The sequence below is a fragment of the Callorhinus ursinus genome, unplaced genomic scaffold, assembly GCF_003265705.2.
Source record: "Callorhinus ursinus isolate GAN/ISIS: 27379988/994484 unplaced genomic scaffold, GSC_fseal_2.0 scaffold50, whole genome shotgun sequence".
Classification (NCBI taxonomy): Eukaryota; Metazoa; Chordata; class Mammalia; order Carnivora; family Otariidae; genus Callorhinus; species Callorhinus ursinus.
This window is the reverse complement of record NW_027397112.1, coordinates 6008145-6032143: the sequence shown is the minus strand read 5'-3', so window position 1 is coordinate 6032143 and position 23999 is coordinate 6008145. Positions and strand designations below refer to the sequence as shown.

At 37.1% G+C, this 23999-nt stretch overlaps 1 protein-coding gene and 1 non-coding gene across 10 annotated transcripts in view; one reads left to right on the top strand and one right to left on the bottom strand.

Moving 5' to 3' along the window:
* The window catches only part of CEP112 (centrosomal protein 112), a 456418-nt gene that overhangs the window by 150165 nt on the left and 282254 nt on the right, over window positions 1-23999 (top strand). The window lies entirely within an intron of this gene.
* On the bottom strand, window positions 22169-22275 carry LOC112837612 (U6 spliceosomal RNA). The gene has a single exon (XR_003211782.1). It is a non-coding gene; the product is annotated as a U6 spliceosomal RNA (small nuclear RNA).

Sequence of the window (23999 nt, the reverse complement as noted above, 5' to 3'; positions counted from 1 at the left end):
CTGGAGTGGTTGGGGGTGGGAGGGATGTGGTGGCTGGGTGATAGACATTGGGGAGGGTATGTGCTACGGTGAGCGCTGTGAATCGTGCAAGACTGTTGAATCACAGATCTGTACTTCTGAAACAAATAACGCAACATATTTTAAGGAAAAAGAAAAAGAAGATAGCAGGAGAGGAAGAATGAAGGGGAGTAAGTCAGAGGGGGAGACAAACCATGAGAGATGATGGACTCTGAAAAACAAACTGAGGGTTCTAGAGGGGAGGAGGGTAGGGGGATGGGTTAGCCTGGTGATTGGTATTAAAGAGGGCATATTCTGCATGGAGCACTGGGTGTTATGAACAAACAATGAATCATCGAACACTACATCAAAAACTAATGATGTAATATATGGTGATTAACATAACAATAAAAAATTTTTTAAAAAAATAAAGTCTTTATTTCCTTGTTGATCTTTTGCTTAGATGATCTGTCCATTCCAGTTTCAGTGTTAACATCCCCCACTATTATTGTATTTTTGTCAATGTGTTTCTTTGCTTTTGTGATTATTTGCCGTATATAATTGGCTGCTCGCACATTAGGGGCATAGATATTTACAATTGTTAGATCTTCTTGTTGGATAGACCCTTTAAGTAGGATATAGTGTCCTTCTTCATCTCTTATTACAGTCTTTGTTTTAAAATCTAATTTGTCTGATATAAGGATTGCCACCCCAGCTTTCTTTTGGTGTCCATTTGCATGGTAAATGGTTTTCCACCCCCTCACTTTCAATCTGGGGGTGTCCTAGGGTCTAAAATGAGTCTCTTGCAGACAGCATATTGATGGGTCTTGTTTTTTAATCCAATCTGATAGCCTTTGTCTTTTGATTGGGGCATTTAGCCCATTTAGATTCAGGGTAAGTACTGAAAGGTATGAATTTAGTGCCACTGTATTGCTTGTAAGGTGACTGTGACTGTATATTGTCTCTGTTCCTTTCTGATCTGTGCTGCTTTTTGGCTCTCTCTTTGTTTAGAGCACCTCTTCAGTATTTCTTGGAGGACTGGTTTCGTGTTTGCAAGTCCCTTTAGTTTTTGTTTGTCCTGGAAGTTTTTTACCTCTCCTTCTATTTTCAATGACAGCCTAGCTGGATATAGTATTCTTGGCTGCATGTTTTTCTCGTTTAGTGCTCTGACGATATCATGCCAATCCTTTTTGGCCTGCCAGGTCTCTGTGGATAGGTCTCTTGCCAATCTAATGTTTCTATCATTGTAGGTTACATATCTCTTCTCTGGAGCTGCTTTCAGGATTTTCTCTTTGTCTCTGAGACTTGTAAGTTTTGCTATTAGATGTCGGGGTGTTGACCTATTTTTATTGATTTGGAGAGGGGTTCTCTGTGCCTCCTGGATTTTGATGCCTGTTTCCTTCCTCACATTAGGGAAGTTCTCTGCTATTATTTGCTCCAATATACCTTCTGCCCCTCTCTCTCTTTCTTCTTCTTCTGGGATCCCAATTATTCTAATGTTGTTTCATCTTATGGTATCGCTTATCTCTCGAATTCTGCCCTCGTGATCGTGTAGTTGTTTCTCTCTCTTTTTCTCAGCCTCTTTACTTTCCATCATTTGGTCTTCTATATCGCTCATCTCTCTTCTGTCTCATTTGTGGTAGCAGTTAGTGCCCTCATTTTTGATTGCACCTCATGAATAGCCTTTTTGATTTCGACTTGGTTAGATTTTAGTTCTTTTATTTCTCCAGAAGGGGTTTCTCTAATAACTTCCACGCTTTTTTCAAGCCCAGGTATTATCTTTCGAGTCATGATTCTGAACTCTAGGTCCGACATTGTAGTAATGTCAGTATTGAGTAGGTCCCTGGCAGGCGGTAGTATGTCTTGTTCTTTTTGTTGAGGTGATTTTTTTTGTCTTGTCATTTTGTCCAGAGGAGAATAGATGAATGAGAGAACAGAATGCTAACAGGTTAACAACGTCCCCAGCAAAAATACACTATAGAAATCAGAAAAGACCTGAAAGCAGGGGACAAGAAAGGGAAAGAAGGAAAAAAGAGGAAAAAAAAAAAAAGAAAAAGATAAAAACAAAGAAAAACAGAACAAAACCAAAAAAAACCAGAATATGATCAAATATGATCAGACTAGTGCGTAGATCAGTGCCACACACTAGATTTTGGGCGTATTTTGTCTGTTAGAAGAAAGTGCCTCCTAAAATTTTAAAGGAAGAAAGACTTATATGTGTACAAAATAAGGGTTGATACAATGAAGGGATGGAAGATGAGTGGAAAGATGAATATTATAAAAGATTTTATAAAAGGAATTGATAAGAAGGTGTTTGAAAAAAGAAAGAAGAAGATTTAAAGAAAAAAGAAAGAAAAAAAGGGAGAGAATGTGATTAGGCAGGAGAGTAGAACAAGGCCATATACTAGTGATTTAGTGTATATTTTGAGCTGTTAGAGGAAACTGTATCTCAAAATTTTAAAGAGAGAACAACATATATATATGCCAAAAATAAGGGTAACTACTATGAAGTGATAAAATATGACTCTACAAATGAAAAATAAAAAGTTTTTTTAAAAAAGGGATTGATACGATGTTGGTTGAAAAGGGAAAAAGAAAAATTCAAAAAAAAGTTAAAAAAATTAACTCTGAAAAACTAATGATTCATGGCAAAAAAGCTATGAATTCTATGTGCAGTATTCCCCTAGCGCTGGAGTTCTCCTGTTCTCCCTGATCAGTAAACTTGGTCTTGGCTTGCTGGCTCTTCGTGTTGATCTTCTGGGGAGGGCCTATTGTTGTGGTTCTCAGTGTCTTTGCCGGAAGTGGAATTTCCCCACCTTGTGAGTCTGGGCTAAGCAAGCTGCTCGGGTTTGCTCTCAGGAGCTTTTTTTCCCTTCAAGCTCCCGGTACAGCTTTGGAGGACCAGGGTGAAAATGGTGGCCTCCCAATCTCTGCCTGGAGGAGCTGAGAACTCGGGGCCCCGCTCCTCAGTGCGCCCCCAGAGAAAAGCAGTCACTCCCGTCTCCCCGGTCTCCCGCCGCACTCCGTGCTCACCCGGCCTGTGACCGAGCATTTCTATCTCTGGCACCCGACCCCGCGTGGAGTCTCCAAACCCAGCAGATCCCTGCGGTGCGCTTCCGCACCACTCCTCCCCGGGGAGGAAGGGAGTCTCTCCACCTCTGCTGCTTGTTGGGTCCCTGCTGGAGGAGCAGTGGCCCAACTGGGTCGCGGGTCACAGTTTATGGCAACCCCGAGCTGAGAGCCCGCGCCTCGGCTCCGTCTCTGCAGCCGGCTTCCCCGCTCCAGTACCCGGGAGCTCTGGCGCACTCAGGCACCCCCCGGTCTTTCTGTGACCCCGAGGGTCCTGAGACCCTACTGTCCCGCGAGGTTTCCACCCCCTGCTTAGCCACTGGAGCAACATCCCTCCGCAGAGCCGACTTCTAAAAGTTCAAATTTTGTGCTCCGCAGCTCTATCACTTGCCAGAAGCGGCGGAGGCTCTCTCCCCCACCGTCTATCCTCCCGAATGTCGCCTCGTATTCACTTATCTGCGCGTCCTACCTTCCAGTAAGTGGTCGCTTCTCTGTTTAGAGAGTTGTTGCTACTCTCTTCTTCGATCTCCTGTTGAGTTGGTAGGTGTTCAGAATGGTTTGATCCCTATTCAGCTGAATTCCTGAGACCAGACGAAATCCAGGTCTCCTACTCCTCCGCCATCTTGCCTTTCTTTTTTCTTAATGTAGGTGTTTATCACTATCAACTATCCTCTGAGACCTGCTGCTGATGAATCCCATAATTTTGGTTGTTTTGTTTCCATTGTCATTTGTCTCAAGATAGTTTTGCAATTTCTCTTTTGATTTCTTCTTTGATCCATTGATTATTCAGTAGCATGTTGTTTAATCTCCACATATGTGAATTTTCCAGCTTTCTTCTTGTAATTGTTTTCTAGTTTCATACTGTTGTGGTTGGAAAAATGCTTCATATAATTTTAATCTTAAATTTCTTAAGACTTGTTTTGTGTCTTAGTATTTCATCTATCCTAGAGAATGTTTCATGTGTACTTGAGAAGAATGTGTACTCTGCTGCTGTTGGATGGAATAGTCTATAAATGTCTGTAGGTCCATTTGCTGTAACGTGTAGCTGAAGTCCAGTGTTTCCTTATTGTTTTTCTCTGTGCCTGATCTATCCATTGTTGAAAATGGGTTGTTGATATCCTTACTATTACTGTACAACATCAATTTCCCCTTTCCAATTTGTTAATATTTGCTGCATATATATCTTTCTTTCCTGTATTGGGTGCATAAATATTTACTAATGTTATATCCTCTTGATGAATTGACCCTTTTATCATTATATAATGACCTTCTTTGTCTCTTGTTACAGTCTTTGGCTTAAAGTCTGTTTTGCGTGATAGATGTATACATCTACTTCTGCTCTGTTTTGGTTTCTACTTTCATGGAATATCTTTTTACATCCCTTCACTCTTAGTCTATACGTGTCCTAAAGCTGAAGTGAATGTTTTATAGGCATCAGGTAGTTGGGTCTTGTTTTATCCACTTAGCCATCCCATGTCTTTACATTGAAGTATTTAATCCACTTACATTTAAAATAATCATTGATAGTTTGTAGACTTACTGTTGCCATTTTGTTAATTGTTTTCTGGTTGTTTCATAATTCCTTTGCTCCTTTGTTCCTCTCTTGAGCTCTTTTTTTGTGATTTGATGATTTTTCTATAGCAGTATGCCTTTTTTCCTGTCTCCTTATCTTTTGTGTATCTGTAGGGTCCAAACTCAGCTCTTCAGGGAGAAGCTGAGAGCTGGGAGTTTCTTCCCTATTACACAACACTGTGTTGGGGGTGTTGTTTATGGCAAGAGTGGGTGTGTGTTTCAGCCTTTCCTACCCAATTTGATGCATCTCTCTTGTATACTCATGAGTTATTCCTGCAGACATTAAGAACTACTTCTTTGTTTGCCATAGCCCTGTGAGACTCGTAAATGCAGGCCCATTCTCTATCAGAGCCAGGGAAACATAGGAGTTACTCAGCTAGTTTCTAGATTTCTTTCAGAGTTAATTACTCTACATGCAGCTGTATGTTCTGTGTGTCTGTGGGAGGAGGGGCCTCCTGTGATGTCATCTGGGTTGACCCCCTCTAATTTGGACTTGTTTTTCTTTTTCCTGAAACCTTCTTCTCTATACTTCCATGGTACCAGAAGCATCTGATGGTTTTCTGCCTAACTGATGGATGCTTCTTTTCAATCTCCTTTAAACTGAATCCTTTTCTATCAGGATACTGTGTTTTAGAGTTCTTCAAGTTCAATCCTTGACCATCTTCTTTTCTCTATTTACACCCACTTCTTAAGTGATCCCATCAAGCCCCCTAGCTTCAAGTACCATATACTTAGTAAATCTCACATCTTTATCTCTGGCTCAGATCTGTCTCCAGAATGTTTAATTCAACATCTTTATTGAGTTATTTTACATATATATACACACACACACACACACACACACACACACACGTAATATATATAATATATATAATAAATATAAATATATATTTAGCATATAATATATATTTAGCATATATAAACCTATATAAATATATATATTTAGTATCCTCCTTATATAATATGTAATATATGCTAAATATACTAGCTATAATATATATTATTTATGCTAATATATTTAGCGATATATATATATAAACATATATAAGTATACATTTAGCATCCTCCTTCTATGTCCCATTTCTGTATCTTTTTTTCCTTCATATTTCTAATTTTCTTATATTTTTATCTGTGTTTTTTTCCTCTGAATGTATGTTTAAGATGGTTTATAACGTGACTGATTTGACATTCTGCACCTGCATTTCTCCTCTTTTCCACTTCCATGATGAGTTTTTATTCTGCTCTAAATTTTTCTTTTTTATCCCTTCTTTATCCTAATCACTTCCCATCTTTAAATCTTAATTGTATTCTTATTATCTTAGATCTTTCTTAAGACTTAACCCCCTATTTCATAGAGACTGTCTTCTGTCATTCAGATTGCTCACAGTGTTCCTGATACTTTCTTCTGGATATTATAGGAAACCATTTTGACAAGTGACTCTTCTGTGTATTTGAAATGTTTCTATTCCCAGGTTTGGCAGTAGCTTTCAGACTCCAGTTGGTATTGTCATACCTTATTACTTAATCGTGAAGAAGGTAAATTATGTCCAGTCTTGTTTTATTTATTTCACAAACACTTACTGAAATTCTACTGTGTGTGCATTTTTGCAGATACCATCTGGCATTAGTATACCATGTATTTTGGGGATGGATTGTCCTGTCTCTGCTCCATGTCTGCTTATATAATGTTACTATTCTGTTGGAGGGCTACAGTTAGCTAGAAACACTCTTTGTCAGCTGTCAGTGAAGGTCGAAGTTTCAGGAAAGTATTACCTTTAGAAGTTCTGCCTTACTGTTGGGATACTTTTTCATAACCTGTCTGGGGAGTCTCTGTTCTTCTGAACGAATGCAAGCCCTGTAGTTCTGAGTACATATTGAGCTTGAGTTTCTTCCTATTTTTGTTTCCATCTATATTACTTTAGTTGTGGAAATTACAGCTCCCTGCATATGGTATACCATCATTCATTCTTTGCTCTCAATCCAGATGTTTTCTGGGACTTCCTGGCTCTGAACGAATGTATATAAAACATCTGTGGATATTCTCTGATGTTTTCTGTTATATGGAAGAATCTCAGCTACCACATTTTTAAAATTTATTCAGACACAGAATCTTTTACCTGAGGGAGGAAGAGGGTGTCTTTCTACCTCAGTTTTCTCTGGTTCATTTCCTAAGACCAATTTACATTTGCTCTCAGGTGGATCTGGCTAGGTATTTTTTATCAGTCCATTTCCATTTGCTTTGTATTTATGGGCGATTCCTCCCAGCTTCTTTCCTTGGGTTGTTTGTTTGTGTCAGTTCTTGTTATTGGGATCCCCCCCTTTCTTCTCCCCTCTTTCTCTTTCTAGGTATTTTATTGAATACTTGCAAGATCCAGGAGATATTAGTTAGTCAGATGCCGTTTTACATATGGAGACTAGAACTATTCTTATTTTCTGATAGAATTCTTTTTGAAATGTAATATATACTCTCCCATCTTTTTTATCATTGCATAATTAAAACATTTTATGGGAAGTCAGAATCGTCATCTTTGGAGTCAATTATTGTGACTTACTGTAGATTCAATTATAGATTATTTTGTGTGACTAAAATCTAAATACACAGTGACCTTTCCATGACCTTGAAACTTGATTTAAAAAAAAATTCCTTGATCTCAGCTTGCTTTGTGGTCTTTTACCTCCTTTTCAGGATAGTGAGCCATGTGGAGCTGTATGACCTCCCGAGCAGTGCAACACTGTTAGCTTTCTGCAAAATTAATAAGTGAATCAATAGCCTGACTCAGATCTCCCAAATGGTTTTTTCCTAACTCCAGAAAATCATCATATTCTCTGTTGCCATGAGCATTCTTTAATTTTTCACACCATTGATACATGCTTTATTAATATAATAGACCACAGTCATGTCCTTCTAAGCTTTTATCCCTATTGGGTTTTTTGTTGTTGTTGTTTTTATCGCTGACACTATTTCTTTTTTTTATTGTTATGTTAATCACCATATAGCTGACACTATTTCTATTCATGGAGCCTATAGGGAAGCTTTTGTCATCACCTGCCACCTGTCACTAATTACATGTAAAATTGGTGCTATTTCTATTCTTGCACCTCCAAACCCAACTAGTTTCTACTTTCGTTAATGTCTTTGCTTTAGACCCTTACTTTCCTGTGTTCTGTGAACTTATAAGGTCATCCTTCACACCCAGCCTCCCATGCATTCTCTGGTTCCTTTCCCAATTGCCCGTTTCTCCATTGTGCAGAATAATTTAAGACCACTTTATTATCTCTCAACTGCTTTGGTCCTTTTAACATTAGACAAGAGTAGGTATCCACCTTAAAACACCCCTTCTCACCCTCAACCCCCCCATCTACGATCTTTTCCCCTCTCTGCTTTCATAGACAGGTTTCTGCAGTTATTTTGCGAATTTCCTCTGTGTTCTCATCTTCCACTTCCTTTCTTCAGCCCAGTCCCATCTATCTTCTTTCATCATGTTACCAAAACTTCTCCTAAGGTCACAGTGACCTTCGATCTGGATTTTGTTTAGTCTCCCTTCCCTACAACATTCTCTTCTTCAGTTTTTGGGACACACAGCCTCCTGATTTTCTTCCTTCCACCCAGTCTGGATTGCATGGTCATTCCATGCTCTGTTCCCTCTGAATCCTCTCCATAGATGATCCAATCCAAGCCCATCGCTTTAGAAACCATTCTTCCATACCGTTCTTATGGCAGTGACTTAACACATGTATATCTTAGTCTCATTTACTTCCTTAATTTTCTTTATAGTACTTATTACTATATATTTGGATATTTATATTTATTTTCCACTTTAAATTCATTTCCTACAGAATTCCAGGATGTCACAGAAGCCATTCCTTTCCCTTCATCGTTTCTCCTTCATGCTGCTCTTATCTTTGCCATCTCTCTGCTTGCTTCTTGTCTGTTTTGATGTTCTCCTGCCCAAGTTCCTGCTTTCTTGGGCTGCAGATTGAGTCATTCTGCACATGTGTTCAGTTTGGCCTGAAAAATAGTTTGAAAAATTTGAATCAGTTGCCAACATTATAAAATTAGGAGATTTCACATGAATTCGAATTTCTGGTTTCTCTGGAAACATGCAAGATCTGGCAGCACTAAGCCAACTTCTCTCATGGCGACAGGTGGCTGGAGCTGATTGCATAATGCTTGGATTAAGTCATAATGGAAGTCACGACAGTTTTCAAAGAATTATTCTAACTGAGACCACTTTTTCTTCTGTTCTTGGTGCAATTAAGTTAGTAATCTATAATAAGCAGCTAGTTTTCTTTTTAAATCCTCAGGCTTGTCAACTAAATTTGTACTTTTAAATAATTTAAAAAGGAAACCATAATAAAAATTTCCAAATATTTAATAAAAGTATTCCTCATCAAATATTAGGAAGTATCCCTAATCTGGTGTCTAGACTGAAATGACCTCAAGAAGCTAGGTAAAGACAACAGAGTCAATATGAAGAAAATAGAAGAATAAAGCTAAGAACAGAAAACCGTGAAATTGGAGACACGATGCAGAGTATCACCAAGACCACTTTGAAAAGAAGTTAGTAAATTAGACATGTTTCTAATGGACAGATTAAAAAAGAAGAGAGAAAACTAAAGGAAAAAATTAAACAACACTAACCAAAAACCCCAAAACGGCAACATAACTCTATTCAGAGAATGTTGTTTTGGGCTCATTCTTCTCATTTTTGTTACCTGGTCCTTGTAGGCATTTTCATTTGGGCTCCACTCCATGGTTTTGGTTGTTTTGCTTTTTTGTTTAGTTGTTTTGTTTAAAGTGAACAATTGAGTGTCTTTTAGTACATTCACAATGTTGTGCAACCAGCATCTATATCTAGTTACAAAACATTTGCATCACCCCCAAATAAAGCTCTGTACTCATTAAACAACTTAGTCCCCAATCTCCACCCCTTCCCAGATGCTCACAACTACCAATCTACTTTCTGTCTCTGGGAGTTTACCTATTCTGAATATTTCATATGAATGGAATCCTACAATGTGTGACCTTTGTGTCTGGCTTCTTTCACTTACATATTTTCCAGGTTCTTCCATGTTGTAGCGTGTATCATTACTTCATCCCTTTTCATGGCTGGATAATATTTCATTGTGTGTATACACCATACTTTTTCTTTATGCATTCAACTGTTGATGGACATTTGGATTTCTATCTTTAGGCTGTTGTAAATAGTGCTGCTATGAACATTCATTCCACAAGTATCTGTTCAGTTCTTTGGGTGTATACTTAGGAGTGGAGTTGCTGGGAATGCTATTTGTTTTTGTACTTGGCTTTTGTTATTGGGTCTTCAAAATGATACTCCAGCAGGTGGCACACATATTTCCTTGTCAACCTAGTTTCAGCTGCTGCTATAGCTCACAAAAAGAGAATTCCCACTGAGAATTATATAAAGGGCTTCCAAGCATTTGGTAAGAATATTCTTTTCTAGTGGACTAGTCTATTCCAGAATCCAAACCACTGATTAAAGTACTGTCTGATAACCATAGAATTATAACAAGGAGACCTGGGTGTTCGTAAGTCATATTTATATCAAATTAGAGTGAGCAGGTAAGTTGCCTGGGTTGCCCTTCCCTACTTTGAGGTATTTTTACCTGTATCTCCTTTTTAGCCTTCCAAACAAAATTTTCTGCTGCTAATCGGTGCTCAAAGTACTCTGACAGATGTTTACCCTCCATATCCATCCATGTATAATCATTGTCAAAAAAAAATAGTAAATTAAGAACATCACCACCTTTATGCCAAGAAAGTCACAGTAGAATTGTTAGGTTTTTACACCTGTTCGCCACTGGGCAGTATGTGAGTGTTGTTTCCCTTTGCTATAGCAGCTCATTTATATGGTCATTTTAATATTTTATTGTATTTTTGCAAATCAGAAAAATAGTGCCAATGCTAGTGATAAGAAATCAAGTCTTACAAACAAAGCATAATTGAGACAAGCTAGAGATCATCGCCCATGTTGAAAGCAATGTTTCTTTAAGCTCAATTAATTTCACATTGGACTTAAGCCTGTTTGTTAAAAGTGTAAAGGAAGAAAGCAAAATTAAATAGCACATCTGAAATACTGGAAAACATAATGATAATAACGTCTCACAGTTATTTCTTCGTGGAGACTCAGAAAATAGGTCTTATTAGTAATAAATTCATATAAGCTAACTCTCAACCTGGTGTTAATTTTAATAATAGATCTCTTTGTGATGGTATCCCCAAGGCATACTCTGAACATGGTGGCTTACATACCTGATACATTTTTTTCTTATATATGGTAAAAGTCATCCAAGAAGTTGGAAGAGTATGAACCCAATATGGAGGGACGGAGAGTGCAAGAGGGCATGTGAAGGAACTGGAGAAAAGGAATCCACTTGGATCAGGAATACAGGAGACTGGTGGTCCAGACTGAGAAGGACCCCAAATCCCCCCAAAGGTGGGGGCAGAAGGATGTACTTTCTCCTTTAGGGAATGGCAAATGGTTGGAGAATTGGTAGCAGTGTGGTATATGATGAAACTGACATTGGAAGAAGACTTAACTTTCCCGAATATCTCTCTGCAATAAAACTAGGTTTTGAGGAGCAGAAAATGAGCTGGTGGAGAAGAGAGAATTTCCTTGCCAGAAGGAATAAAATGTTTCAAGACATGAATGTGGTAACATGTTGACGTCTAAGCATGAGCTTAGGAGTAAAGCAAACAGACCTGGTTTTCTGGAAGAAGGATTTTTGTCAGACTATAATAAACAATAAATAAGCGAAGATCAAACATTTCCATCCTTAAGAAAAACATTTTCTTTATTTCCTTACTGTGTTTCCTTTATTCCTTCCTCATAGTCCCTCAAGTTTGAGGTCATGAAATTTAACAAGGAATTTAAAAACTGGGGACTTTGTTAAAATTTGGATCTTCTAGTTTTTTATTACTTGATAGAACATTTATTCATTTTAGGTGTGGAATATACAAATGTTAAGGAACTTTGAAGAAACTTTCAGTAATTTGAACCATATATCTCTCTTCTTAGTGAACAATGAAAACACCCTGAACGAGGTTTGATGTGGAGTAAAGTAGGTCTGGAAATGGTCTATATTGAAAGACCTAATGGTCTTTTGATGTCTGATTCTTTGATTTTGCTTTTGCTTTTTAAAGGGGTGCTATGTGATTATAATGAGAAACATTTCAAATTCTTTACTTGGGAAGTTAATTGTTCCTTAGCTTGCTCCATTATAACTAATCAGTGGTTTTGAATGGTAGCAGTGTTTGAAATTATTACTGAGGAGAGTCACCTTGTTGGGTAGCGAAAGTTCCAGTTCATCATGAAAGTTTTTCACACCCATAAACTGTTGTTGTTCTTCTAGAGTTTGTGACTATGATGTGAACATATATTTATAATATAAAGCTTCAGTTTAATAATTTTTTAAGTAATTAATAGGAATAGAATAGCTTGTTTTTCTTGCAACTGGTACCATGATATTTAAAGTTGAAAATTATGGATAAATTACTAGTAGTCACCATCAAAAATTTATATTCATTTTTATTAGGTGATTTAAAAAGTATTCAGTTTTGTATTGATGCAGACATTTATGTCATCTTGAGAAAAGTTATCCCTACACTTTGGAAAGTGCCCACAAACTCTGAGCATAATTTTCTTCTTAAAAATAGCACTCTTAAGTATCAATGGTGGGGGGGGCGGGGGACCCATCTGTTCTCTTTTCTGCACTCTGCTTGAGCATCTGAAACCATTTTAGATGGAGAGTAGTCAAAGTTTCCCATTTATTGTAAGCATTCCTTAGCCCCAGTGAGCATGCTGACATAACCCTCCCTCTAAGAAGCATGATGGAAGGCTTGAAGAGAGGACAGAACTATGTGGTGACCTTGTTTCAGATCGAAAAGGAAGTTTCCATTCTGTTAAGTACGTCTTTGTAGATGTGTCTTTCCACAATTCTGCATTTCTTCTATGAGAGCACACTGCTTTAAATCAGTGTCAGTGTGATAGGAAGGTCAAGAGACCTCTTGTTGACGGAGACATTTGTGACACTATTTCACACAGTAGATTTAATTTGTAACATGAGGCTTTTAGGTTTATTGGACTCTTTCTTCAGGAATTAAGTTTGCAAAACTCATTGTTTTAAGCAGTTTATATATTTAGCTTCTTGAGTTTTTCTACAGTCAAAATTCACTTTAGCAATGAAATGTGGTGAAATAAGTTTAAGCCTGGTAGAGAGTTGATAAACTAATAAAATATAGCAATACTTTATTTAATGCATTATAGTTAAAATGATTGCATTATATATCCTCTTAGTTCATCCTCAAAAATCTTATGTGGTTGTTTGTGATCATCTGCATTTTAAAGGGAGAAACTGAGGTTCAAAGAGATTAAGCGATTTAACCAGTGTTGTGCAGTTCATATGTGACTGAGCAGGGACTTAATTCTAGGCCTTCTGACTCCTAATTCAGTGCTCTTTTTCTGACAGAATTCAGACTTTTACCTTTTGTGTCACTCAGATCTCCTTTTATGCTTTTTAAATGACTTAATCCCAGTGATGGCAACACATACTAGGTATATGTTATTGCTTATTCTTCACTGAAGTCCCAAATGGGAGAATATGCCCGGCACACAGCTTCTGATAGCTACCCATCAGAATATTCTTTGTGTAGGACCACTCTTCTTCTCTGCCAGGTACACTGGGTGGACACCTGATCTGAAGGCAGCAAACTCATTTTACTTGGAGATACAAAGAGCTTAAGGTGACATAGCTAGTAAGTGGAGGTGGGAGGATTTGAAATTGTGTTTGACTCTAGAGCCCCTAGTCCTAACCATTGTGCTTTAGTGCACGGCCCCTCCTTCCTGATCTTGGGAATTTGGAACTAGGAAACCTAGAGACTGAATCAGTGCAGAAGCTGGAAACATGGAAAGTCACTAAGATGAAGATTGGCTATGCAGCCACAATGGGCCGTGGTGCAAGCTGAAGTTCTGAGTAGTGATGTTGAGGCCAAGAAGAAAATGGAGCACGCACACACACACACAGAGGCCGAGAAGCTATAGGAAGTGCAGCCCATGTGTCCAAAAGCTTTGTCTATTCCAGCTCTATCTCAAGAGGGACTCTTCACCAACATCTCCCATCTTTACAGTTACAGCCATTTTACTTAGGTAGTGTGAATTGGAAGGTATATTAAAAATTCATGTAAATAGTTGTTTATTTTTAAAAACATTCAATGTGGCCTATGTAGTGTTATTACAAACTGTATTTATTTTAAAAAGACATTTATTTAACTGATTAAGAACATTTATTAATTTCGATAAAGTTTAATTGAGATTGTTTTTAATTTGTCACTTTATTCTGTAGAAGTCGCACAGAGATTTGAGGGTTTTTTTCAGGCTTTATTTCTGTTGTTTTTTTATTCACATGTAAATATAGTTTTCCTTGCTACATTAAAAGCTTAAATTTTGGGGGCCCCTGAGTGGCCCAGTTGGTTAAGCATCTGAGTCTTGGTTTCGGCTCAGGTCATGATCTTGGGGTCAGGGTCGTGAGATTGAGCCTGCATCAGGCTCTATGCTAAGCATGGAGTTCCCTTGAGAGTCTCCTCTGTCTCCCTCTGCCCTCCTGCTCATGCTCTCTCTCTCTCTCTGAAATAAATAAGTAAATCTTTTTTTTTAAAAAAAGCTTAAATTCTGGAGTATTAAAAAAAGAGATTTATTTTAGAACAAATAAAAGTGAACTTAAATGTCCCCTCTGTCAGAACTATCACAAATTCTTACTAACAAAGCCTGAACTAGGAATGGCATGCTTCTATAGATTTCCTTAGGATTTTAAGGAAGATTATTTATGAAAATAAAATTATGATGCTGTTTTATTAGGAACAGCTAGGGTCTGTTCAGTAGGAATAAATTCTTAATGTAAACTTGTAAAAAATCTGACAAATTTGTAACATTTTTTATCGGGAAGAGATTAGAAACCAGTAAATAATTCCTCCTTTCCCTCTCAAATTTAGAATTAATTTGAAAAAATAGAAGAATCAGGTAAATGGGGCTGTGGCTTAGGTGTGTGGCCAACATGCGGCTTGGGAATCCTCCCTCGTAGAATTAATGTACTCATCTGGTCACAGCCCGAGCGGCCAGCAAGAGCCTGTGTACAGCAGGGGACGTTCCCAGAGAGAGGAGGGGTTGGACAGTGCCTTCATGATTGTTTCTCCCAAAGCCCCCCCCCCCCTCATTAGCAGGTGTGGGAGAGAGCCGGACCAAAACGGGCAGAAATTCACTTCTCGCTGAAGGAGCTCAAGTCTTGTGAGATTTTTTTTTTTCTGTTGGCATTTCAGTTTAGAATCACAACCCCCAACCTCATTGATTTTATTCTTTACTTTTTGAGTAAATGGAACATTAACATGGTTTAAAAAATGAGACCTTCACTGAAAGATATATTCAGAGAAGTGGAGTCCCACCTCCGCTCCTTCTGTCCTTTCTTCTCCGGCCCTAGCCCCCGAAGGCGGGTGATCTCATTTGTTAGTCTCTGACAGATCCTTTCTGTATTTGTTTTTGCACAGATGAGCAGATATGTGTATATTTCAGTGTTTTTTTTTTTCTTACACTTTGCTTTTTCCATTTGTTATAAACTGGAGGTCATTCATACATCAGCGTAGTATGCTAATGTGTAGATGAATCACAATTTATGCAACAGCTGTCCTACCTATGGGCATACAGGTTGGTTCAATATTTGCAATTACAGTTGATGCTGTAACCAATAACCTAGTAGACATGTATTTTTGTATTGTCTGGTCAAAAGATAAACATATATGTAGTTTTGTTTTATATTGTCAAATTTGTATGTTTATATAATTGAATTTCTACTGGCTATGTATTAGAATGATTTTGACCCACAGCCTCCCAAACAGAATATGTTATATTTTTAAATTTTTTGTCTGATAGATGATATGTGATAAATAGTATCTCAATGTAGTTTAAACTTGCAGCTCTCTTATGATAAGTGAGAATAAACATATTTTAATATATTTCAGGGCTATTTTAATAGCTTTATTGAGTTATAGTTGAAATACAGTACATTTCACATAAAGTATACAGTTTCACATTCTGACATACCTCTACACTTGTGAAACGACCAACACAAAACATATGTCTATGTGAGCATATGGTTATTCCCAAAAGATTCCTTCTGTTCTTATGAAATCTTTCCTGTCCACCTTTCTCAGACTTCTCCTTATGCAGGCAGGCACTAATCTCCTTTCTGTCACTATACTTTCTAGAATTTTAAATAAATGGAAGCATGTACAATATGTACTTTTTGGTCTCCTTTCCCTTGGCATAATGATTTTGAGATTCATCCATGTTTTACTGAATATCAATAGTTCAGTCCTTTTTAATTTTGAATATTATTCCATTCTATGGATGTACCATAATTTGTTGACCCATGTATCTGTTGATGGACATTTGGGCTGTTTTCAATTTGGGGCTATTATAGATAAAGCTTCTATAAACATTAGTCTTTGTGTGGACATTTTCTTTTTGTTCTCTTGAATAAAAACCTGAAAGTCAAATGTCTGGATCATATGGGAGGTGTATGTTTAACTCTTTAAAAAGCTGCCAAACTACTGTCCAGACAGTACTTTGTACTTTGTACTTTTGTACTATTTTACATTCCCTCCAGCAGTGTGTGAGAGTTCTGTTTCCTCCCCGTCCTTGCCAATACTTGATATGGTCAGTGTTGTTATTTTCACAATTCTAACAGGCTTGTCCAAGTACTTCACTGTGGTTTTAATTTGTATTTGCCTAGTGACTAATGTTGAAAAACTCTTCATGTCTTTTTTTTGCCATAAGTGTATCTACTTTGGCAACTATCTGTTCAAATCTTTAGCCTCTTTTTTAAACTGGGTTGGTTGTTTTCTTATTATTGAGTCTTGAAAATTCTTTGTATATATTGGATACAGGTCCTTTAACAGATACATGATTTGCCAATGTTTTTCTCCCAGTGTGTGGCTTTCCTTGCCATTCTTTTAATGGGTTGTTTCAAGGAAGTGGTGTTTTTAATTTTGATGAAGTCCAGTGTATTTATTTGTTCTTTCACAGGTGGTGCCTTTGGGGTCACATCTAAGAAGTCTTTTCCTAATCCCAGATCACAAAGATTTTCTTCTGGAAGTTTATAGTTCCAGGTTTTACATTGAGGATTGTGATCCATTTTTTTAAGTTAATTTTGTATGTGCTGGGAAGTATGGGTTAAACTTCTGTTCTCTCTTTCTTTCATAATACACCTTCTTGTCCTTTTAATATGTGTAGACTCTATAGTGCAGAACCTCTCTCATTTGTAATGTTGTTAATTTGTATTGTCTTTCTTTCCCAATCAGTCTGGCTAGAGGATTATCAATTTTATTGATCATTTTGGGATTAGGTAATAGAGTCATTATTAAATGTATTATTAGATTATCTAATACTGATTTGTTCTTGCCTTCATGGCATAGCTCCAGCTTAATTGTCAGCAATTTAAAGGTGTCGCTTCATTGTATTCTTGCTTGTGTTGCTTCTACCAGGAATCTGCAGCTATCCTTACTTTTATTCCTCTGGACTTGTCTTTTTACTGGCTGTTTTCAAGATTCTTTTTTTCTTTGTCACTGGTTTTGGGACAAATTGATTATGTTGTGCCTTCATGTAGTTTTATTTGTCTTATGGCTGGAGTTCTTTGAGTTCTTGGATCTGTAGATTTATAATTTTAATTAAATTTGGAAAGCTTTTGGCCATAATTTCTTCAAATGTTTTTCTGTCCGCATCTTTCTTTTCCTTTAAGGACTCTAAGTACACAAATATTAGGTGCTGACAGTTGTCACCAATGCTTTGTTTTTTATTATTCTGTTTTTCTTTCTGTGCTTTGTTTTGGTTAGTTTCCACTGCTAAGTCTTCAAGTTCACGAACTTTTTTTTAGCAATGCCTGTAATCCCAGCCATTATGTTTTTCATCTCACACAATGTAGTTTTTCTACAAAGCCATGAAAGTTCTGTCTCTAGGTTCAGTGTGACAGGGTACTTCTCAGCCTTATCACAGGCTCTTCGCTCTCTGTTCCCTGCCTTGTGATCTCGGCCCCTGTTCTCTTCCCTGATTTGGCCACAGTCTTCTCTCTTGCAGCTTCTTCATTTGTTATCCTTTGTGCCGGAATACTCTTACTCTGCATTTTCTTTTATCCAGTCCTCCTCATCCTTCAGTTAACTTCTTTTTTCCATTAAAAAAATGTTATTTTCTCTTGAGGTATAATCGACATACAAATTCAGTTAACTTTAACATCACTTTCTTTCATCCTAATTCCTATTTAAAGTTTTTAACACTGTAATATAAACCCTTAATATTCCATATTTCTTTTTTTGTCATTGAATTGAATCCTCATTGTTCTCATTTGTATTAATTCAATGTCCTTTTTTCTTTGCTAGACTGAAAGCTCCCTTAGTGTGGGAACTGGGTGTGATTAGTTCACTGATGTTTTCTGAACACTAGCAAGGGTGCCTGGCACATAATGGGTGCTTAACACATTAATGGTAAATGAATTAATGAACAGCACATGGTAGCACATTAATAGTGACTGAACTTATTGCTAAGCACATATAAGATAACCACTGGAGCCTTTGGAAAAATGTCGTATGAGGTAGGGAGAAATGGTCAGTGAAACATGGGTGATAACATGTTTCTAAATAAGAATTGGTTTCTTAAAATTAACATTAATCCAGCTAATACACTTTTACGAACTTAGAGTGAGTGCTTTTTATAATCAGCAGAAGTGGTTGCATATTTTATCTGAAACAAAACTTTATCTTTAGAAATCTCTTACCTCTACCATGTTCATCTTTCCCTTGAAATAAATAAGAATCTTCTGATGGAGATTTGCTCTTTTCATGGAAAGTATGATGGTAAGGAGGAAAATAAAAGATATTTTACAAATATCAAATAAAAATATGTATTTTAATATACATTTACATTTTAATATATAGTTAAACATATATATGTATATGTTACACCTCTTTAACATTCTTTGTGATGATCTTACCAAATGACATGCCCTTTATGAAGCTTTTCTATTTTACCCTAGGCACAATGAATTCCTCTGGTCCTTTTTGGCTCATCTTATTATGTTCGTATTATTGTGTGGCTTTTATCATACTGAAAATAGTGTAGAGTTTGTCTTCTTTTCTATATTGGATGCAGAGATGTTGATTATTTTTGTATTTTTAGCACCAAGCACAGATACAAGAGGTGTTAAGTAAATACTTGATAAATATTTTGGCTTTCAAATGTTCTGAAAGTGGTTAATATGCAAATATTTGTGTTGTGTGAGGATAAATCATAGTAAGGACCTACTTGTAAGTTTAACCAATTAGCATCAAATGGTGATTTAGTTATATATATGTGTGTGTGTGTGTGTGTGTGTGTGTATACACACACACACACACACACACATACATACATACAGGTTTAAAGAAATAGCATGATATAGTTGTAGTAGAATGACTTTGGACTTTGAAGTCAGATGGGCTGCTTTAATTTCTCATTCTGCCATTGATTCTGTAAATAGTTGGGCAAATCACTAAACTCTTCTAAACTTCCTTGATTTCATTGGTGAAAAAAATAAATGATAATTTTCTTATCAGCATAAAAATGTAATGAAATAGTACAGGAACTGCTCTAAACCAATGAGCATAATAAACACTCAATAAATGTTTATTTCATCATTTGTGAAGGCATTAAAAATTATGTTTACACCATGAATGTTATAATTTGTAGCAGCTTCATCCACTGGAAGTACTGAAAAGTATCTATTAGGTCTTTAAAATTATTTCACATAATTTAAAAGTCATTTCTGATAAGCAGAAAAACTTCTCTCAATGATAAATATTGCATTTATGTTTAGTAAATAAAGAGAAAATTTGCCTACTTAAAATTTGATCTACTTGTGCATAGTGATGAATGTAAGTGAGAATATTTTCCAGCTACTTTGAAATATTGAACTGCCCAGGGACAAGGCATGGATGATGTTTTGAAGGAAATAAATATTTCAGCTTCATGTTTCAGCCTTTCTTCTGTATTCCTTTGATCTGGCTTTGGTTTACTTATTATTCTGCTTGAATGACTTCACATTGCCTTTTTCCTCTCCCTAGTAACAGGAAGTGGTCCTGCACCTATTTCAATGTATTTAGGCTTTGTCATTTTATAGGATGAACATGTCTCTCCTTATTATTTACTGATACATTCCTGCCTATAAAGTAAGCTGTACTGGTGGGTATGTATGTAGCTTTGCATGTATGATAAATAATTTATATATGGAACTTTTAATCAGTGATTTCTTAAATATAGGAAACATAAAAGGAAACATTAGATTTGGGATTTTTTTGAAGTTTAAAGATTTTAAAGGAATTTTTCTTCACTATCCACCATGGCTGTTTTATCTTTAAGGATCATTTTCTCAAGGTTTTCTTACTTTACCATGAATATTTCAATTGCTCTTTTATTTGCTGGGGTAGAGTTCTTTTCATTTATTTATAGGCCTGTATTATAGGCAGAAGTTAGTTTAGCACAAAATGAATACATAAAACTTTAAACTGCAAAAACATGTCATCACATTGCTTTATTTTATACTTTACACACAAATCTTCTGATCTGAGACTGGTTTTTTATACAGATTCTCTCTTTTTCCATTTGTCATGTTCCCTTGGCACTTAGAATATATAATATATATAATATAACACTACTACTTGATTTTTTTTGTGTGTTTTCCCCCTTAATCAGACTATAATTTCTCCATGATTGGATCCATTTTTATACTTCTGGACTTTCTATAGGTATCTGACCAAACACGTCTCAAAATTTGCTGCCAGGACCCTAGCCTCAGCTCCTAGAACACGACTAACTTGCTGAAAATATAGGGTAGGAGGTTGATGCCAGGATCAGTTCTTTTAAATCATGATTCAAATCCAGTTGACGTCAAGAAATTTGTGGATCTCCTAGCTGAAATCCATATAATTTTAAGAGATTTTTGTGTAGCTGAAGAAGATTCCTCATTCTTACTCATAGGTAACATGCTTCAAAACCAATCATGGTTCTTCAAGACTGGAGTCTGGCTCTGGGGGCAGAGCCTGCAGGGGAAGCCTCAATCATTGACAATACAAGGTCCTTGTCAGAAGAGAGTTCCATAGCACTTCTTTATACCGCTACCATATCCTTTTTGAGTGTTTCCCCTAGTATCAAGAGAAAAAGCTCTAGCTGGTTTAGCACAGGGGCATCATTTGTGTGTTTGCCCATGGTTCTATCAATGCTATCCTCTTTGAGCCAGGATTGTGGTGGGAACTGCTGGCTTTCTTTTTTTTTTTTTTAATTTTTTATTGTTATGTTAATCACCATACATCACATCATTAGTTTTTGATGTAGTGTTCCATGATTCATTGTTTGTGCATAACACCCAGTGCTCCACGCAGAACGTGCCCTCTTTAATACCCATCACCAGGCTAACCCATCCCCCCACCCCCCTCCCCTCTAGAACCCTCAGTTTGTTTTTCAGAGTCCATCGTTTCTCATGGTTCGTCTCCCCCTCCGACTTACTCCCCTTCATTCTTCCCCTCCTGCTATCTTCTTCTTTTTCTTTTTTCTTAATATATGTTGCATTATTTGTTTCAGAAGTACAAATCTGTGATTCAACAGTCTTGCACAATTCACAGCGCTCACCATAGCACATACCCTCCCCAATGTCTATCACCCAGCCACCCCATCCCTCCCACCCCCCACCACTCAACTGCTGGCTTTCTTTGTTCTATGTTTACTGTTGCTGTATGTAAGCCCACTTGTCCCCGAGGGGCTTCTAAGAAGGTTGTTCTGATTTACCGTAATAGGATGGGGATTCCTACAGTAGAGATCTGTTTCCTACAGATCCATCTCTTCCTGAATGGAGTGGAATGAAATCCCTCTGAACCCTCTTCTGTTTTTCAAGACACTGTGTTTAAACCTCTGTTACAATATTTGGTACTTACATATTTTTTCTTCCTTTACCTGGTGGTGTCTTCTTAGACAGGTTTCTCATATAGCTTTGTGCCTTAATATTAGTTAGTGGTTAACACACAGTAGGTCTTAGCCAATTTTTTTTAAAGATTTTTTTATTTATTTGACAGAGAGAGACACAGTGAGAGAGGGAACACAAGCAGGGGGAGTGGGAGAGGGAGAAGCAGGCTTCTCGCGTAGCAGGGAGCCCGATGCGGGCCTCGATCCCAGGAGCCTGGGACCACGACCTGAGCCGAAGGGAGACGCTTAACGACTGAGCCACCCAGGTGCCCCAGTCTTAACCAATTTTTGATGAATGAGTTAATAGAAGGTTAGATGACTGTTGTAAACTCAAAATACTATGTTCTTCTAAAAAGGAAGAAGAATGGAAAACAGTCTTCTCGGGTTTGCTATGGACATTTTAAACATAATTTTGTATTTGGTTTTTAGACTTCAGTGATTATATGATTATCTTATATGTGGCCTACTGTGTGACTCAGGAAAGCACTTTGTCCCTGTGTATTTTGTGTGTCATCCTTGTGCAGGGGCCATGCTAATCTTCTCTGTATCGTTCCAATTCTAGTGTATGTGCTGCCAAAGTGAGCACTGTCCTGTGTATTTTGGCTAATATATTTTTAAAAGATTTTATTTTATTTTTATGTAATCCGTACACCCAACATGGGGCTCAAACTCACAACCCTGAGATCAAGAGTGACATGCTCTACTGACTGAGCCAAGCAGGCACCCCTGTCCTTGTGTATTTTGAATTGGACTAGCACCATGCACACCCACACTAGGTTTCAAAATTGTGATACATGTCTTTGATATGAGGAGTGCAGAAATGCATGGCAGCATCATTTCCTTATAGGGCCTTAAAACTTTTCCATAAAAAGCTGTGAATTGGCATTCTTCTTCAGACTTTCATAATTCCTGGGGTGCCGTGGAGTTTTCAACAGCACCTCGTTCCTCATTATCCATTGCATACTTCTTTTCTATGCCAGCTTCTAGTCTTATGAACTTACTTTCAAAAAACAAAACTTGTCATGGTCACTTTTTCCTTTTGTAAGTCTTAGCCGTCATTCATTGATCTCCAGAAATTTTATTTCCTAACCATACTGATTCCCTGCACTTAACCACACTCAGAGTTTGCATGTTTGGGCAGATGCATCTTGGTCAAGGGGAATATCGAGAACTAACTGGATAGTCTTTGGAGAGTTTTACCCCGGGTCCTATCTCATCCAAATTTGCCACTATTAAATGTAAATATGCCCTTTGGGAAGAAATAACTTGGCTTTTTAGGTGTTGTTGTTTTTTTTTTTAAACCTGGTGACATTACCTGGAAGGAGTCAAGTAACAGAGCAAACACAGAAACTTGAAATGCTTGAAGACTGTAACAAAATTTAACCTATGGATTTTTTTTTCTTCGCCTGATTTAACTTTCAAATTTGTTGAATTCCTGACTGATTTTTTTGTCCATACAGCATTGTTAAGGCAGTTATAAATATTACATATATTAAGTACCTCAGAGAGCCCTTGATGTGTTCTAAATTTTTGAATATTATATACTAGCTTTGTTGGTTGTTGTTTTCTATTGCTGCTATATGGCAAACATAGTGTCTTAAAACAATTCAAATTTATTATTTTACAGTTTGGGAGATTAGAAGTCCAAAATGAAACTTAGGTCCTAATATCAAGGTTTGTCAGGACTGGTTTTTGCCAGGAGGTTTTAGGGAAGAATCCGTTCCTTGCTTTTTCCGTCTTCTGGAGGCTGTCTTCATTCCTTGGTTTGGGACCCTCAATCGCATTGTCTTTTCTCCATTGCTTCCTCTCTCATAATGCCTTGTCTCTCCTTTGACCTTCTTGCTTCCCTTTTATAAGGACCTTGTGATTACAATTGAGGCCTATTGTATGATAGTTCTCTTTTTAATTTTTTAAAGAATCTCCATACTGTTTTCCATGGTGGCGACACCAATTCACATTCCCACCAAAATGCACAAGGGTTCTCTTCTCTGTATCCTCGCCAACACTTGTTATCTCTTGTCTTTTTGATGATGGCCATTCTGACAGGTGTGAGGTGATATCTCATTGTGGTTTTCATTTTCATTTCACTGATGATGAGTGATATTGAGCACTGTTTCATGTACCTGTTGGCCATCAGGTTGATGTAGTCTCACTTGTTTCTTTTTGTTTTTGTTGCTTATGCTTTTGGTGTCATATTCATGAAATCATTGCTAAAACCAATGTCAAGGAGGTTTTATCCTGTTTTCTTCTAGGAGTTTTATAGATTCAGGCCTAACATTTAAGTCTTTAACCCATTTGAGTTAATTTTTG